At 35.4% G+C, this 5,455-nt stretch overlaps 1 pseudogene; it reads right to left on the bottom strand.

Annotated features, from left to right (window-relative positions):
• Positions 1-360: 360 nt before the first annotated feature.
• On the bottom strand, positions 361-1,380 carry LOC108286963 (annotated as a pseudogene).
• Positions 1,381-5,455: the final 4,075 nt, after the last annotated feature.

Consider the following 5,455-nt stretch of genomic DNA (forward strand, 5'->3'; position numbering starts at 1 on the left):
TCTTTTCTATTTTTGTGAAGAATATCATTGGTGTTTTGATAGGGATCTGTAGATTGGGGTGGTATGGACATTTTAGTAATATTGATTCTTCCAATCTATTAACATAGAATATCTTTTCATTTTTGTGTGTCTTCAGTTTCTTTCATGAGTGTATTATTTATTTATTTATTTATTTTTATTCATTAATTCATTTATTATTGTTTTAAAATCACTTGACACTTGATTGAATGCAAGGCAAGTTTTAGCATCTTTGCCTTTGTGGTGTACAGCTAAAGCAGGAACGCAGGAAAAGGAACACTGCATGGTTTATCCTTGGTGGGGGAGGTGTGCACCCTGAAGTCCTATCGTGTTGTAGGAAGATCAGCCCACGTTCTGTTGGTTGACATAGCCCCCAGGATGTAGGCCAACAGGACATAGCCTTTCAGTCATCCCATTCCCAACTCTGTAGAGTGTTTGTTCATCATCCTCTTCCTCCTTTTCTTCTTGATCTTCCTGTTGCTGAGCTGCTTTTCTAAATTCCTCTGATGTTGCCTTGCCTATTCCCTGATCTAGTAATGCTCCATATTTCCAATGTTGTTCATACAAGTCACTCACCACCATGGTTGCCAGCCTTGGAAAACCCTTCCAAATACTTTGGCATGGGATATGTTCCGAGTGAGAATGATGAGTTTCACTGGAGGCATCACCTGGCAAAATGAGTTAGAAGTTGATGGCTCTCTTGAAGACTCTATTTCTCTCAGGATCTTATTTCCTGGTCAATGCTCTCAATCTCTTCTAAGCTGATATGAATCCTCTGAAGGTGAAGAAGATAAGATTCATGAACACGTTCATCATATGCTTGACTACTTTCCACAGCAGATTTTATTGCAGACAGCCTATGCTCCAACCCCTTCTTCTGCTTACATCTCTCTCTTTTAGCCTGTCTTTGAGATGTCGTAGCAACAAGGCTAGGATAAGCTGTGGAGGAATTAGCACTATGATTTTCAGCTGAATTGATCTTGGTTTTGGGCAGCTTAAAGTCTGCCCATGATAGTAATGCCACTGAATTAAGCAGTTTAAACAGTGTTCTGGAGCTTGCTGCAAATGATCTAGACACTTGCTGGGGGTGACTTGTTTCACGGTGAGGGCTCCTTGAAACGCTGGCACCAACAGGCACTTCAGGTCAGTGGAAGTAATCTCTTACAAACCATCATTTCCGCTGAACAAATTGAGCTATGATAACATTTTGGCAGCCTTCTCAAGGAGGTCCAGGCCCTTGAACACCTTCTCCTGGACTATGTAGGAACTGGCAGGGTCAGTAGCTACTTTGTCCAGAAGCTGTTTTCTGGTTTCAAGCAGCTCAGGGAGCCACAGCAGCAGTAATTCATCTTCAGCTGCCATCTTGGGGAGGGAGCCGTGAGTGCTTTATAATTTTATTATAGAGCTATTTCACTTCTTTGGTTAATTCCTAGGCATTTAATTTTATTTGTGGTTATTGTAAATAAGATTACGTTTATATTTCTTTTTCAGATTGTTCAGTGTGGGCATGTAGAAATGCTACTGATTTTTGTATGTTGATTTTGTGTCCTGTACTTTTATTGAATTTGTTAATTAGTTCTAATAGTTTTTCAGTAGAGTCTTCAGTTTTTCCCAAATATAAGATCATACCATCTGCAAACAAAGATAACTTGATTTCTTCCTTTCCAGTTTGAATATATTTTGTTTCTCTTATCTGATTGCTCTAGCTAGAACTTCCAATAATATGCTGAATAACAGCAGTGACAGTGGCATCCTTGTCATCTTCCAGATCTTAGAGGAAAGTCTTTCAGTTAGTCCCAATTTAGTATGATACTAACTGTGGGTCTGTTACATATGGTTTTTATTGTGTTGAGGTAAGTTCCTTCTATACCCAATTTTTCTGAGGGTTTTTTTTTTTTTTTTACATGACTAATGTTGAATTTTATCCAATGCTTTCTCTGCATCAATAGAATAATCATTCTATTGATATAATGCAATATAATGTATTACAGGGATTGATTTGTGTATGCTGAACTATCCTTGCATCTTAAGGATAAATCCCACTTGGTCATGATGAATGATCTTTTTAATGTATTGTTAAATTCACTCATCTATTTTTTGGAATAGTTTGAGTAGGATTGGTATTAGTTCTTCTTTAAATAGTTGGTAGAATTTAGCAATGAAACCATTGGGTCCCAGGATTTTCTTTACTGGGAGACTTAATTATGGCCTTAATATTGTTACTTGTTATTGATGTTTTCAGATTCTGGATTTCTTCACGGATCAATCTTGGTAGGCTGTATGTACCTAGACATTTATTCATTTCCTCTTGATTTTCCAATTGATCAGCATACAGTTGTTCATAGCAAAAAGCAGGATAATTCCTAATCATCATAGCAGCATTATTTTGAAATAAATATTCAGAAATGTATTTCTAGGTAAGACAAAAAGATACTTGAAAATACCTTTAAATTAAGAGTTAATAACTAGTTTTCTATATAATTAAATATACTGAATGTAATTTAAAGTGTTTCTATAGGCTCTTTGTACTTTTAAGTTGCCTTTGGTTAACTTTAAAGATTTGGAACTAACAAATTGTTCCAACACAATTAGCTTCACTTAACTACAATAAAATTGGTATAAAAATGTAGAAAGCCAGGAAAAGCAAAGTGACTTCACTAAGGTGCAAATAAAATTGTGCATATCGTGTGTGTGTATGTACATTTATATGTAATTAATATACACATTTTAAAACATTCAATTAATACAGGATTCAAAACATAAAGAGAAAAATGTATAAAATACAAGACAATGCCCTGTTTTAATTCAGTTTCACAGTGAGTATTGCTCATTTGTATCTTTTGAGATTCGGGTGAAAAAAAGTTTCTCAACATAAAGATTTATAGTAGGAATGATTCTGAAAAATATATTAATTCTAAAACAGTAAGTCAACATTGCCAGTCATAAGTTTCTTTCTTCCACCTAAGATCTGTAGTAGAAAAGGAACAGGCATAACTTCATTCATACTTTAATTACTCATCTATTGCTAATTCCCTTAGATTTGAACCTCAGAAAATCTGGAGGTAGAGTAAAATTTGCATAAGTAGGATGATAATATTTTCCACTTAAGATACAATAATATTTCTTGGACTCCTTGAAATCAAGGTCAATTGTAATTACTGCACTACTTCTACCATAAGGCTTGAGTCTTCACTGACATTAAAGGGTATATGAGTCCCTTAGTATAAGATTGTGCAGTGCAAAGATTATATAAACGAATGTAAATCACCATGAAAATTTAGTTCATTCCACTTTTACCACACATCATTTTACAATTCTAAATATCAATAATTTTCAAAATGTGGGACCCATGACCACATTAAGCATAAGAAAACTTGGCACTCCTCTTGCTATCTCTCCCCAACTCCCCACTCCCCACCGTCTCTCCCCTATTTCCCCCCAACTGACCCCAGTGTGTAGTGCTCCCCTCCCTGTGTCTATGTGTTCTCATTGTTCAACACCCGCCTATGAGTGAGAACATGCGGTGTTTGATCTTCTGCTCTTCTGTCAGTTTGCTGAGAATGATGCCAGATGTAGGTGATGGGGAGGAAGGCAGCAAATCACACTGCCACATGTGTACCTATGCAATAATCTTGCATGTTCTTCACATGTACCCCAAAACCTAAAATGCAATAAAATAAATAAATGGGGGGGGAAAAAAGAAAAAAAAAGAAAACTTGGCACTCTTATTTTCAGACTCAGAAATCAGTGCTGCCCCTACTCTTTTGTGGTCTCTCTTAGACAACTTTCTTCATCTGAATTTACCCAAGAGTAAGGACAGTTTTGCTCAAAACTCAGGCAAAGTAACTGGAAAACTTTAAAGCAATTCCCAGATTTAACGTGCATTGAGAAAGTGTTTCTCCATAGAGACAAAAACTAAAAGAACACAGCAGAATATGTATGATCGCCACACTCCCTGGTTCTGTCTCACTGCCAAACAGCAAGATACATAGACAGAAATACATACATGGTACATAAACATATGTTAATGCTTGCCAACAAATTTTCAAAATGAAATAAGGCATGCTAGAAAACATCTTCAAGTAAATCTCTCCCTGGTAGAAGACTTTTTGGTATTTAATACCCAGTGTTCCAGTACATCTTTTAATGTATTACCAAAATGTTATTTAGCAAGTATTTATATAAGAACACTCTGTATTTATAGCTGCAAAGTGCAATACAATATTTATCAAAAAATGATTTTGAAGAAAACTCTCAACTTATTATTTTGAGAAATGTCTATTCAAATCATTTTCCCATCTTTCATTGGATTACCAGGTTTTTCCTATAGAGTTGTTTGAGCTTCTTTTATATTCTGGTTATTAATCCCTTGTCAGATGGGTCTTAAGCCACCCCATGATCCAGCAATCCCACTGCTGGATATATACCCAGAAGAAAGGAAATCAGTAAATTGAAGAGACACCTGCACGCCTATGTTTGTTGCAGCATTGTTAACAATAGCTAAGATTTGGAAGCAACCTAAATGTCCATCAATAGACAAATAGATAAAGAAAATGTGGTCCACATAAACAATGGAGTGCTATTCAGCCATAAAAAAGAATGAGATCCAGCTGGTTGCAACAGCATGGATGAAAGTGGAAATCATTATAAGTAAAACAAGCCAGGTACAGAAAAACAAGCATTGCATGTTGTCACTTGCTTGTGAGATCTAAAAACCAAAACATTGCATCTTGTCACTTATTTGTGTGATCTAAAAATTAAAACAGTTTAATTCATGGTTACCAGAGGCTAGGAAGGATAGTGGGAGGTGGTGGGGATGTAGGGATAATTAATGGGTGCAACAAAATAAAAAGGATAAATAAGACCTACTATGTGATAGCACACGTGACTATAGTCAATAATAACTTGAATATAATAAAAATACATTTCAAAGTAACTGAAAAAGTGTAATCTGATGTTTGCAAGTGTATAAACAAATGATTGGGGGAATGGATACCCCATTCTTAATAATGTATTTATTCACATTTTATGCCAGTATCAAAACGTATCATATACCCTGTGAATATATATACCTATTATGTACCCATAAAAATTAAAAATTATAAAATCTCACTTACTAAAAGTTAACTCTGCACTGCATAAAAGTATATACTACTTTTGAAAACTTCTCCAATTCTTGCAAAATATTGCAGTGAATATCATTTATCTCATTTATCCCAAAAGAAAGCCCAGATCAAATTATATTCTAAACACCATTGACCATAAAATACAATTACACCTAGAAATTTTGACAAGGTCACTGAGTGCCAAGGAAAGATGAGTGCTCTTGTATATTAGTGACTCTGAGGCATCATGGTTTCATAATCAGTGGGAACGATTCTCAGCCATAGTGGGTTTGTTCTGACTGTATTTCTGCAGGGCTTTTCTTATATAGTCC

This window comes from Cebus imitator, unplaced genomic scaffold (assembly GCF_001604975.1).
Source record: "Cebus imitator isolate Cc_AM_T3 unplaced genomic scaffold, Cebus_imitator-1.0 Scaffold333, whole genome shotgun sequence".
Taxonomy (NCBI): domain Eukaryota; kingdom Metazoa; phylum Chordata; class Mammalia; order Primates; family Cebidae; genus Cebus; species Cebus imitator.